Source organism: Cotesia glomerata, linkage group LG6 (genome assembly GCF_020080835.1).
Source record: "Cotesia glomerata isolate CgM1 linkage group LG6, MPM_Cglom_v2.3, whole genome shotgun sequence".
Taxonomy (NCBI): domain Eukaryota; kingdom Metazoa; phylum Arthropoda; class Insecta; order Hymenoptera; family Braconidae; genus Cotesia; species Cotesia glomerata.
This window is the reverse complement of record NC_058163.1, coordinates 9,844,103-9,857,717: the sequence shown is the minus strand read 5'-3', so window position 1 is coordinate 9,857,717 and position 13,615 is coordinate 9,844,103. Positions and strand designations below refer to the sequence as shown.

At 32.3% G+C, this 13,615-nt stretch overlaps 2 long non-coding RNA genes across 9 annotated transcripts; one reads left to right on the top strand and one right to left on the bottom strand.

Moving 5' to 3' along the window:
* Positions 1-510: 510 nt before the first annotated feature.
* On the bottom strand, positions 511-3,427 carry LOC123267132. Its single transcript, XR_006509975.1, has 4 exons — positions 3,265-3,427; positions 2,675-2,872; positions 1,935-2,023; positions 511-550 (listed from the first exon to the last, which is right to left on the bottom strand). It is a non-coding gene; the product is annotated as an uncharacterized LOC123267132 (long non-coding RNA).
* Positions 2,726-13,110, top strand: LOC123267131. Of its 8 annotated transcripts, none has more exons than XR_006509974.1 (6): positions 2,726-2,826; positions 3,737-4,000; positions 4,072-4,321; positions 4,736-4,842; positions 11,914-12,102; positions 12,196-12,837. It is a non-coding gene; the product is annotated as an uncharacterized LOC123267131 (long non-coding RNA). The 8 variants fall into 8 exon arrangements; XR_006509972.1 differs by having other exon boundaries at positions 2,808-2,826; positions 3,714-4,000; XR_006509973.1 differs by having other exon boundaries at positions 2,810-3,134.
* The last annotated feature ends 505 nt before the right edge of the window (positions 13,111-13,615 follow it).

Genomic DNA, 13,615 nt, shown 5'->3' with positions numbered 1-13,615 from the left:
CATTTATTGAATTAAATCATCAATTCAATGGCATGGAGATCGTCGTTGAATTGAAGTTATTGTAAATACAATTTATTCATGTAAATTATTTATGAAAAAAAAAAAAAAAAAAAGAAAATATTCAATCAATTAATTTATAGTAACGCATTACTAACTTTTACAGCCAAATAGTGATTTATTGTAACAAAAGAAACATTTTTTGTAAGCTGCAATAAATAACTATCTGATCGTGTCAAATAATCAACAAATAAAATTAACCAGATATTTTTTATAACACATGCATCCATGCTTTCAAAATTTGGTACAATTTTTTAGACATTCAGTGCACGAACGTCAGAATTTTTTTTTTTTTTTTTTTTTTATAATAAATCGATGCTATATACAAGATCAACATTTATAATATAATGTATTAAAATTTTTTTTTTTTTATTATTTTTATAAATTTAAATTATAAATTTTCGTGAATTTGTTTAAACTTGAAAATTGTGATTGTTAATTTCTTTTTATTTTATGATTATAATTATGTTTTTTTCGATTCATTCATTCAGATCTGCGAACCAAAAAAAAATTCAATTTATATAAGATAGTTTCTTAATGACACTAAACAGTTTTATACAATTCATTAGCAAAGTTATAATTTAGACTTGTATTAATAACTGATTGCAATGAATAAAAAAATTAGGAAAACGGTTGACCCTAAAGGCCATCCCTGCAACTTCCCGCTAATTCCGTTAATACCTGGCCGCTTTTTTGAGCTCTTCGAGCTCAAAAGTACAATCTGTGTGTTGTTTTAAGCTCTCCGAGCTCAAAAAGATACCTTTTCTATGCTTTTGAGCTCTTTGAGCTCAAAAGTCTGATAGAAGTTTCATGGAACACTATTTTTTGAATGTTCATACCGCAATAACTTTTGAATGAATGAACCGATTTTTACGCGGTTGGCGGCATTCTACGTAGTTTTTTAAGCCTTATAAATAATTTCTAAGTTTCAATTGGTCAAACTAGAAATTTCGGAGTAACTCTGAAAAAACACTTTTTTCGGTTTTCTTTCGTTCACGATATCTCTCGAACGAATCAACCGATTTTGACCAGCTTGGTGGCAATCGACGTGGTTTTATGATGTTAAGAGCTGATTAGTTTTTGGAATCGATCGGTAGAGCTGTTTGAAAGTTATTCCAAAAAATGTCGAAGTTATGTTGAAAAAATCCTTATTTCCAAATATTTCGTCGAGGATATCTCTCGAACTAATCAACCGATTTCCACGTTTTCGGCGGCAATCGACGCGGTTTTTTAATTTCTGAAATTATTCTATATCATCAAAAACGATCCGAGAAGAAATGACGAAGTTATGTGAAAAAAACACTTTTTTCGGTTTTTTTCGGTTTTCTTTCGTTCACGCTATCTCTCGAACGAATCAACCGATTTTGATCGGGTTGACGCCGATCGGCGTGGTTTTTCAAGCTTAAGGGCGGATTAGTTTTTGAAGTTGATCGATAGAGCCGTTTAAAAGATATTCCAAAAAAACTACTTTCAAAAATGATTTTTTTCTTATTTTTTTTAAGATTTTTCAAGATTTCTTAAAATCTATCGGTCCGAATCGGTTCAAATTCTCAGGAAATCTAAGTTCAGCGTAGCCCTTTCGAATGGCACCAACCGCGATGAAATCGGTTCAACCGTTCAAAAGTTATAAGCGAGTCACATAGTCACACACACACACACACACACACACACACACACACACATACATACATACAGACATAGTGACAACATCGCGGGGGTAGTCAGGGAAGCTTCCTGTGACCTTCAAACGTCGAGATCTGATGAAAACTCGATTTTTGCCAAACGGGGTAAAAACAATAACTTCCCGATTTTTGAAAATCTGAGATTTTTAGCGGGAAGTTAAAAATAAAGATAAAATTACAATTAAAATTTTTTACCTGTAAAAAATATCACCGCAAAGGAATCATTGTTATTTTGTCTCCATTATAAAACTCCAATGTTAACGTTTTTTATTTTATTTATAACTCTGAAATTAAAAATAAATAATTATACAAACTAATCATATCATTGACAATAAGTCTGAATAAATATCGAAGATGTTTTTTGTTATTTTATTCTATAGTTTTTCATTAAGTTTTTATAATTTTGTTGAAAAACAACAATTAATAAAAATTTCTCAATTCATAAAATTATGAAAACTTTAAAAATCAACATTTCGAAGTATAATATAGAATAAGATTAAAACCGTATTGAAAAGTTCCCCATAAGTTAATTCATATTTTTTCTGTTTAAAATTTAGAAAATATTTTTCATATACCTTAATAAAATTTTTAAATTTCAAGTTTTTTAAACATTACTTTGAGATTTTCTGACCTATTATTTATTGTCTCTCTGTACCATTTCTTGTCCTTAGAAACAGCGTCGAGTTCCTTTAAGTTAATCAAAATTTAGTGACAGAATCAAAAAATTTTTCATTTTTAAAAATATTTACTAAAGTAAGTCTTAAATTTTCAAAGAACCAAAAAATTTAGAAATGCTAATCTTTTCATGTGGTTCTGAGCTCCAAAATATCATGTTGTTAAAAATTTGGTTTTTAAAATTTAATATCAATAGTTTATATTGCAATACTAAAACATTATAGTATAGCCTTAATAACTACTCATTATTGGTAACTTACTTATCATAAAAATATAATTATCTTTTATATTATATTCATCTTTTATCATCTCGCGGAAATTAGTTGTGGCTAAAGAACAAGTGATAAAGCGTCTTGTATTTTTAATAACAATAACAGTGGTTCAGGAAGAAGAGCTAAAGATAGTCCATCGGGTACCATTATTGAACCACCATTCAATTCAGCTGCTATGGCGCTCATCTGTTAATTAAATATAGATATAAATTACCGCTATCCTGTGATTCAATTCTATATACAATAATTTTATATACAAGAATTAATAAAAATTTCTCAATTCATAAAATTATGAAAACTTAAAAAATCAACATTTCGAAGCATAATATAAGATAAAAATAAAACCGTATTAAAAAGCTCTCCATTATAAACTTTTATGTTTTATTATAATTAATAACTTCTCAAAACAACAACAACAACAATAACAACAACAGCACCAAGAAAAATAGTATGTAAGCCTTACATGAATTGAAAAATTTTTATTAATTCTTGTTTTTCAACAGAATTATAAAAACTTAATGAAAAATTATAAAATAACGTCTTCGATATTTATTCAGACATATTTTCAATAGGCTTACTGAACTTAGCCTCATTTAAAATTTTTTTTTATTTTTAATTTTTTTTTTTTTTATTTGTTTGCTTATGATTGTTCGAACATAGAAATTGATTGTTTGTTTTTTGATTATTTATAAATAATTAAATAAATTTTCATCCTTAAGTTGGCCCTTCTTATTAGATATCTTTACTTTTGTCTTTTAAATTGATTCATTTCTATTCATTATCGTTTGTTTGTTCATTATTGATAATTTTTTGATCACAAAAACAGTCCAATAGTAAATTATCCTATATTCTTGATTAAAATATTGTGGTAGCCTTATTGCTGTGTTGTGCATGCACCCACGGTGTAATGTAAACTTGCGTTGTTTACGTTGTAATTTGTAATGTCCATCACCATTATACAAGAGTTCTTGTAAGATATATTAACATCACTCCATTTTTATTACTTTTTTTTTTTAATATAAATCAGTTACTATAGTGATAATTCTACAGCAACAGTGTCAGTTATTCCATCATATTTCGGGATCATATTTAAAAACTTATAAGTAAAGTACGTAAAACTGCAAGTTATAAGTTAAACTTTGGGATGTTGAATACCGTATGTTTCACGGCCTACAAAATGGATCTCCAAAATTTAACAAGATATCGTAATTGGCAGATGATTTTACAATTGTTGCTTACGATCGCTGTAAATAAAAATAAGTTAACACTATGAGCTATTATGATTATTAATTATTCATCGAAGGTTTCGAGTGGGTAAGTACATCAACTAAAAAAATAAAATATCGATCAGTATTAATAACAGAATAAATTAATATGTTTACTAGTTTTGCCAAACAAAAGGATGGGTATTTTCAACAGAAAGACAGAGACCACGTTTTTTTCGTTTCAATCCTCACGGACATGAATGAAAACCGCTATTACTGTGAATATATGTGTTTTGTTGACCAAAAGGAAGAACCTGTTGATTAGTCGTGCTCCATTTTCAACTATTCCAACAATTGCACATTGTAAAATTATGTATGCACCCTATATCTGGTATCAGTTTCAAGGTTGGATTATATTGAAAACTTTCAGGTACTGATAAGCTTATTCTTATTATTAGCTTTAGATAAATCATTATATGAGTGCAAATGATGCAAAATACCATCCCTACTCAAAACGTCTCTAACATTAACCATCTTTACTCAATAATTTTAAGTGGTCTCACAAGACTACTCCAAAATTTCTTTACTCCGTGATCTCTTTACTCTATTATCTAATCTTTCTCTATTCCAAAATGTCTCTACCGAAAATTTTTACCACGGAAAAAATGTCTTAATAGTATTTGTCTTTAATGAAAATTTTCTGAAGAGATGTTTGATAAGGCTTGATTATTTTCGAGTAGAGGTAATTAATGGTAAAGAGGTTTTGAGTAAAGATAGTATTTTATTACAGTAAATGAATTAATTACTAGATTAGATTCCAAATTTATAACATTTATTATTTCAGAAATGTTTGGGTATTATTTATACGGTGTGCATTAAAAATCATAGTTGGAAATATACCGGTATGTACTCAAGTACCATCAGTAGGCGGTCTGCAAGTTCGTTTGATAGGTAAATAGTATTGTATATCTTTAATATAATATATTAATTAAAATATAATAAAAAATGGTTATCAATGTGGTCAAGAACTTGGTGTGAAAGGGATAAAACATTTGATTGTCTCTTACAATACCCCTTCTAAATTAAATTTTTGGCCACAGGTATCACGTATATTGGTTACGTTCAACATGAATATCAAGATTAAATAAATAATAGTTTAAAAAAACTAAAAACACGCTTTTTATAGAAAACCAAACTAAAAAATAGAAAATAAATTTAAATTAAGAATAGTGTTAAAAATTTCAATAAATATAAATTAATAATAGTGTAAATAAAAAAAATGTATTTTATTTTAAAAAAAGCGTGAGGTGCATGGTGTCAATAGTTATAAATATTTTATTGACAGATATGAGTAGAGTGATTATCATTTTGATAATATCTTAAAAAGCACCCCACGCTTTTTAAAATAAAATACATTTTTTTATTTACACTATTATTAATTTATATTTATTGAAATTTTAACACTATTCTTAATTTAAATTTATTTTCTATTTTTTAGTTTGGTTTTCTATAAAAAGCGTGTTTTTAGTTTTTTTAAACTATTATTTATTTTTTACTTTTTAGTTTGGTTTATTTATAAAAGCGTGATTTTTTAGTTTTTTTAAACTATTATTTGTTGATTATCAAAAATATTCAGGCGCGCAAATTACCCACGGAGAGTTACATACTGACATACTGACATACTGACATACAAGTGAAGCTAATAAAAAATAATTATTTATAAATATTATAAATACGGGGAATCAGAGTTCGATTTCGGAGAGCGAGCCTGAGAAACGGCTACCAGAATCAAGGAAGGTCGCAGGCGCGCAGATTACCCACGGAGAGTTACTGACATACTGACAAACTGACAAACAAACTGACATACAAGTGAAGCTAATATAAAGCGTGTAAAAAACCTACGGAGGAAAACACCTGGTTTCGAAATATAACTTCGGGATGGTCATCAGAGGATTCCGGGTTGATGTACGGGTTTATCTGTGCCATTCCCGATGAAAACCTACGGAGGAAAACACCTGGTTTCGAGATATAACTTCGGGATGGTCATCAGAGGATTCCGGGTTGATGAACGGGTTTATCTGTGCCATTCCCGATGAAAACCTACGGAGGAAAACACCTGGTTTCGAGATATAACTTCGGGATGGTCATCAGAGGATTCCGGGTTGATGTACGGGTTTATCTGTGCCATTCCCGATGAAAACCTACGGAAGAAAACACCTGGTTCCGAGATATAACTTCGGGATGGTCATCAGAGGATTCCGGGTTGATGTACGGGTTTATCTGTGCCATTCCCGATGAAAACCTACGGAGGAAAACACCTGGTTTCGAGATATAACTTCGGGATGGTCATCAGAGGATTCCGGGTTGATGTACGGGTTTATCTGTGCCATTCCCGATGAAAACCTACGGAGGAAAACACCTGGTTTCGAGATATAACTTCGGGATGGTCATCAGAGGATTCCGGGTTGATGTACGGGTTTATCTGTGCCATTCCCGATGAAAACCTACGGAGGAAAACACCTGGTTTCGAGATATAACTTCGGGATGGTCATCAGAGGATTCCGGGTTGATGTACGGGTTTATCTGTGCCATTCCCGATGAAAACCTACGGAGGAAAACACCTGGTTTCGAGATATAACTTCGGGATGGTCATCAGAGGATTCCGGGTTGATGTACGGGTTTATCTGTGCCATTCCCGATGAAAACCTACGGAGGAAAACACCTGGTTTCGAGATATAACTTCGGGATGGTCATCAGAGGATTCCGGGTTGATGTACGGGTTTATATGTGCCATTCCCGATGAAAACCTACGGAGGAAAACACCTGGTTTCGAAATATAACTTCGGGATGGTCATCAAAGGATTCCGGGTTGATGTACGGGTTTATCTGTGCCATTCCCGATGAAAACCTACGGAGGAAAACACCTGGTTTCGAGATATAACTTCGGGATGGTCATCAGAGGATGACTAGGAAGGTCATCAGAGGATGACTAGGAAGGTCATCACCTGAGTTCTAGGTTGATAATAATCAAAATTTAAATAATATCATTATGGTAGTCTCTTTATGCGAAGGAGAGTTACATACTGACAAACTGACAAACTGACAAACTGACAAACTGACATACAAGTGAAGCATTAATAAATTAAAAATTAAAAAAAACCATATATTACTAAAAACAAACAAAAATTTTAAAAAAGCTTTTAAGATATCAAATGATAATCACTTACCATATCTGTCAATAAAATATTTATAACTATTGACACCATACACGCTTTTTTAAAATAAAATACATTTTTATTTACACTATTATTAATTTATATTTATTGAAATTTTAACACTATTCTTAATTTAAATTTATTAAAATTTATTTTCTATTTTTAGTTTGGTTTTCTATAAAAAAAGCGTGTTTTAGTTTTTAAACTATTATTTATTTTTACTTTTAGTTTGGTTTTATTTATAAAAGCGTGATTTTTAGTTTTTTTAAACTATTATTTGTTGATTATCAAAAATATTCAGGCGCGCAAATTACCCACGGAGAGTTACATACTGACAAACTGACATACAAGTAAAGCTAATATAAAGCGTGTAAAAAACCTACGGAGGAAAACACCTGGTTTCGAAATATAACTTCGGGATGGTCATCAGAGGATTCCGGGTTGATGTACGGGTTTATCTGTGCCATTCCCGATGAAAACCTACGGAGGAAAACACCTGGTTTCGAAATATAACTTCGGGATGGTCATCAGAGGATTCCGGGTTGATGTACGGGTTTATCTGTGCCATTCCCGATGAAAACCTACGGAGGAAAACACCTGGTTTCGAGATATAACTTCGGGATGGTCATCAGAGGATTCCGGGTTGATGTACGGGTTTATCTGTGCCATTCCCGATGAAAACCTACGGAGGAAAACACCTGGTTTCGAAATATAACTTCGGGATGGTCATCAGAGGATTCCGGGTTGATGTACGGGTTTATCTGTGCCATTCCCGATGAAAACCTACGGAGGAAAACACCTGGTTTCGAGATATAACTTCGGGATGGTCATCAGAGGATTCCGGGTTGATGTACGGGTTTATCTGTGCCATTCCCGATGAAAACCTACGGAGGAAAACACCTGGTTTCGAGATATAACTTCGGGATGGTCATCAGAGGATTCCGGGTTGATGTACGGGTTTATCTGTGCCATTCCCGATGAAAACCTACGGAGGAAAACACCTGGTTTCGAGATATAACTTCGGGATGGTCATCAGAGGATTCCGGGTTGATGTACGGGTTTATCTGTGCCATTCCCGATGAAAACCTACGGAAGAAAACACCTGGTTTCGAGATATAACTTCGGGATGGTCATCAGAGGATTCCGGGTTGATGTACGGGTTTATCTGTGCCATTCCCGATGAAAACCTACGGAGGAAAACACCTGGTTTCGAGATATAACTTCGGGATGGTCATCAGAGGATTCCGGGTTGATGTACGGGTTTATCTGTGCCATTCCCGATGAAAACCTACGGAAGAAAACACCTGGTTTCGAAATATAACTTCGGGATGGTCATCAGAGGATTCCGGGTTGATGTACGGGTTTATCTGTGCCATTCCCGATGAAAACCTACGGAGGAAAACACCTGGTTTCGAGATATAACTTCGGGATGGTCATCAGAGGATTCCGGGTTGATGTACGGGTTTATCTGTGCCATTCCCGATGAAAACCTACGGAAGAAAACACCTGGTTTCGAGATATAACTTCGGGATGGTCATCAGAGGATTCCGGGTTGATGTACGGGTTTATCTGTGCCATTCCCGATGAAAACCTACGGAGGAAAACACCTGGTTTCGAGATATAACTTCGGGATGGTCATCAGAGGATTCCGGGTTGATGTACGGGTTTATCTGTGCCATTCCCGATGAAAACCTACGGAAGAAAACACCTGGTTTCGAGATATAACTTCGGGATGGTCATCAGAGGATTCCGGGTTGATGTACGGGTTTATCTGTGCCATTCCCGATGAAAACCTACGGAGGAAAACACCTGGTTTCGAAATATAACTTCGGGATGGTCATCAGAGGATTCCGGGTTGATGTACGGGTTTATCTGTGCCATTCCCGATGAAAACCTACGGAGGAAAACACCTGGTTTCGAGATATAACTTCGGGATGGTCATCAGAGGATTCCGGGTTGATGTACGGGTTTATCTGTGCCATTCCCGATGAAAACCTACGGAGGAAAACACCTGGTTTCGAGATATAACTTCGGGATGGTCATCAGAGGATTCCGGGTTGATGTACGGGTTTATCTGTGCCATTCCCGATGAAAACCTACGGAGGAAAACACCTGGTTTCGAGATATAACTTCGGGATGGTCATCAGAGGATTCCGGGTTGATGTACGGGTTTATCTGTGCCATTCCTGATGAAAACCTACGGAGGAAAACACCTGGTTTCGAAATATAACTTCGGGATGGTCATCAGAGGATTCCGGGTTGATGTACGGGTTTATCTGTGCCATTCCCGATGAAAACCTACGGAGGAAAACACCTGGTTTCGAGATATAACTTCGGGATGGTCATCAGAGGATTCCGGGTTGATGTACGGGTTTATCTGTGCCATTCCCGATGAAAACCTACGGAGGAAAACACCTGGTTTCGAGATATAACTTCGGGATGGTCATCAGAGGATTCCGGGTTGATGTACGGGTTTATCTGTGCCATTCCCGATGAAAACCTACGGAAGAAAACACCTGGTTTCGAGATATAACTTCGGGATGGTCATCAGAGGATTCCGGGTTGATGTACGGGTTTATCTGTGCCATTCCCGATGAAAACCTACGGAGGAAAACACCTGGTTTCGAGATATAACTTCGGGATGGTCATCAGAGGATTCCGGGTTGATGTACGGGTTTATCTGTGCCATTCCCGATGAAAACCTACGGAGGAAAACACCTGGTTTCGAGATATAACTTCGGGATGGTCATCAGAGGATTCCGGGTTGATGTACGGGTTTATCTGTGCCATTCCCGATGAAAACCTACGGAGGAAAACACCTGGTTTCGAGATATAACTTCGGGATGGTCATCAGAGGATTCCGGGTTGATGTACGGGTTTATCTGTGCCATTCCCGATGAAAACCTACGGAGGAAAACACCTGGTTTCGAGATATAACTTCGGGATGGTCATCAGAGGATGACTAGGAAGGTCATCACCTGGGTTCTAGGTTGATAATAATCAAAATTTAAATAATATCATTATGGTAGTCTCTTTATGCGAAGGAGAGTTACATACTGACAAACTGACAAACTGACAAACTGACAAACTGACAAACTGACAAACTGACAAACTGACATACAAGTGAAGCTAATAAAAAGCGTGTAAAAAAAAATAATAGTTTAAAAAAACTAAAAACACGCTTTTTATAGAAAACCAAACTAAAAAATAGAAAATAAATTTTAATAAATTTAAATTAAGAATAGTGTTAAAAATTTCAATAAATATAAATTAATAATAGTGTAAATAAAAAAATGTATTTTATTTTAAAAAAAGCGTGGGGTGCTTTTTAAGATATCAAAATGATAATCACTCTACTCATATCTGTCAATAAAATATTTATAACTATTGACACCATGCACCCCACGCTTTTTATAAATTAAAATACATTTTTTTATTTACACTATTATTAATTTATATTTATTGAAATTTTTAACACTATTCTTAATTTAAATTTATTAAAATTTATTTTCTATTTTTTAGTTTGGTTTTCTATAAAAATCGTGTTTTTAGTTTTTAAACTATTATTTATTTTTACTTTTAGTTTGGTTTATTTATAAAAGCGTGATTTTTTAGTTTTTAAACTATTATTTGTTGATTATCAAAAATATTCAGGCGCGCAAATTACCCACGGAGAGTTACATACTGACAAACTGACATACAAGTGAAGCTAATATAAAGCGTGTAAAAAACCTACGGAGGAAAACACCTGGTTTCGAAATATAACTTCGGGATGGTCATCAGAGGATTCCGGGTTGATGTACGGGTTTATCTGTGCCATTCCCGATGAAAACCTACGGAGGAAAACACCTGGTTTCGAAATATAACTTCGGGATGGTCATCAGAGGATTCCGGGTTGATGTACGGGTTTATCTGTGCCATTCCCGATGAAAACCTACGGAGGAAAACACCTGGTTTCGAAATATAACTTTGGGATGGTCATCAGAGGATTCCGGGTTGATGTACGGGTTTATCTGTGCCATTCCCGATGAAAACCTACGGAGGAAAACACCTGGTTTCGAGATATAACTTCGGGATGGTCATCAGAGGATGACTAGGAAGGTCATCACCTGGGTTCTAGGTTGATAATAATCAAAATTTAAATAATATCATTATGGTAGTCTCTTTATGCGAAGGAGAGTTACATACTGACAAACTGACAAACTGACAAACTGACAAACTGACAAACTGACAAACTGACAAACTGACAAACTGACAAACTGACATACAAGTGAAGCTAATAAAAAGCGTGTAAAAAAAAATAGATAGAGATAACACTTTATATAAAAATTCAAGAACTATTCAAATGTATATTTATTATTTAGTGAATAACAACCCTTCATACTTGAATCTTAGCTAAAACGGTGTCAGTAGCTATTTAAAATAAATATTTAATATTTTTTCTTAATAGTTTCGACGTGGGTATACCTCTTTGATCTCATTTGTGTAATTTTAGCTAAGATTCAAGTCGGGGAGGCAGATATTTAACTAATAATGAAAAAACAATAATTTTCAAATTTTTATATGTCTCATCTCCGTTCATTTTTGAATCTTGATATTCATGCTAAACATAACCGATATAGGTAAAACTTGTATATAACTAGATAATCATGAAATAAAATAAAAAAAAAATCAGCATCAAAATTTACTACAACGTCTAATCCTAAATGATAACCATTTTTTATTACATTTAAATTACGGTCTAGAAGAAAAAACATATTATGATAAATAAATATACATTATTCAAACTAGGTACTATTATTTTCAGGAATCCGTATTGAATTAGTATAATTTTTTGCGGTAATGATCAAACAAAAAATTTTGCTTCATTTTGCTAGGCTACACTAAACTTATTGACAGATGTATTCATTATTTGCTGCTCCTGTTAAAATTTTCTACACGCCAACACTATTTGTTATGTGTACGTGGTTCTTAAGTGCAAGAGACAGCTACATTTGTAAGTAATTTTATAAATTCTTGTATATAAAATTATTGTATATAGAATTGAATCACAGGATAGCGGTAATTTATATCTATATTTAATTAACAGATGAGCGCCATAGCAGCTGAATTGAATGGTGGTTCAATAATGGTACCCGATGGACTATCTTTAGCTCTTCTTCCTGAACCACTGTTATTGTTATTAAAAATACAAGACGCTTTATCACTTGTTCTTTAGCCACAACTAATTTCCGCGAGATGATAAAAGATGAATATAATATAAAAGATAATTATATTTTTATGATAAGTAAGTTACCAATAATGAGTAGTTATTAAGGCTATACTATAATGTTTTAGTATTGCAATATAAACTATTGATATTAAATTTTAAAAACCAAATTTTTAACAACATGATATTTTGGAGCTCAGAACCACATGAAAAGATTAGCATTTCTAAATTTTTTGGTTCTTTGAAAATTTAAGACTTACTTTAGTAAATATTTTTAAAAATGAAAAATTTTTTGATTCTGTCACTAAATTTTGATTAACTTAAAGGAACTCGACGCTGTTTCTAAGGACAAGAAATGGTACAGAGAGACAATAAATAATAGGTCAGAAAATCTCAAAGTAATGTTTAAAAAACTTGAAATTTAAAAATTTTATTAAGGTATATGAAAAATATTTTCTAAATTTTAAACAGAAAAAATATGAATTAACTTATGGGGAACTTTTCAATACGGTTTTAATCTTATTCTATATTATACTTCGAAATGTTGATTTTTAAAGTTTTCATAATTTTATGAATTGAGAAATTTTTATTAATTGTTGTTTTTCAACAAAATTATAAAAACTTAATGAAAAACTATAGAATAAAATAACAAAAAACATCTTCGATATTTATTCAGACTTATTGTCAATGATATGATTAGTTTGTATAATTATTTATTTTTAATTTCAGAGTTATAAATAAAATAAAACGTTAACATTGGAGTTTTATAATGGAGACAAAATAACAATGATTCCTTTGCGGTGATATTTTTACAGGTAAAAATTTTAATTGTAATTTTATCTTTATTTTTTATTCATTGCAATCAGTTATTAATACAAGTCTAAATTATAACTTTGCTAATGAATTGTATAAAACTGTTTAGTGTCATTAAGAAACTATCTTATATAAATTGAATTTTTTTTGGTTCGCAGATCTGAATGAATGAATCGAAAAAAACATAATTATAATCATAAAATAAAAAGAAATTAACAATCACAATTTTCAAGTCTAAACAAATTCACGAAAATTTATAATTTAAATTTATAAAAATAATAACAAAAAAAAAATTTTAATACATTATATTATAAATGTTGATCTTGTATATAGCATCGATTTATTATAAAAAAAAAAAAAAAAAAATTCTGACGTTCGTGCACTGAATGTCTAAAAAATTGTACCAAATTTTGAAAGCATGGATGCATGTGTTATAAAAAATATCTGGTTAATTTTATTTGTTGATTATTTGACACGATCAGATAGT